Genomic DNA, 359 nt, shown 5'->3' on the forward strand with positions numbered 1-359 from the left:
TCACTATGTCACCTACAGCAAATTTACTTGCTGTATATATGTGTATACAGTTGTAAATATCAATAAATAAATTATTAAAAAAAAAAAAAAAAAAAAATTAATCCCAATAAATCCCACCAAATCACATTTACCTTTCGTCGTAAACCAATGACCTCTTGTCCTACAGTGACCTTTAATAATACCCCACTTATTCCTGTCGAACAGGTCCGTTACTTAGGACTACATCTCGACAAACGACTGACATGGAATCCTCATACAAGACTGAGACAGGAAACTGCTCGTCGATTTCGACTATTACAACATTTACTAGACAAACGGTCTAAATTGCCAATTCATTACAAAAGACTGATCTACATGAC

The 359-nt window shown here is 34.3% G+C and overlaps 1 protein-coding gene across 3 annotated transcripts in view; it reads left to right on the forward strand.

The window, feature by feature from the left end:
- The window catches only part of Ten-a (tenascin accessory), a gene marked incomplete at its 5' end in the record, with an annotated part of 236476 nt that overhangs the window by 106541 nt on the left and 129576 nt on the right, over positions 1-359 (forward strand).

Source organism: Halyomorpha halys, unplaced genomic scaffold (genome assembly GCF_000696795.3).
Source record: "Halyomorpha halys isolate HHAL.00 unplaced genomic scaffold, Hhal_1.1 Scaffold1587.1, whole genome shotgun sequence".
Classification (NCBI taxonomy): Eukaryota; Metazoa; Arthropoda; class Insecta; order Hemiptera; family Pentatomidae; genus Halyomorpha; species Halyomorpha halys.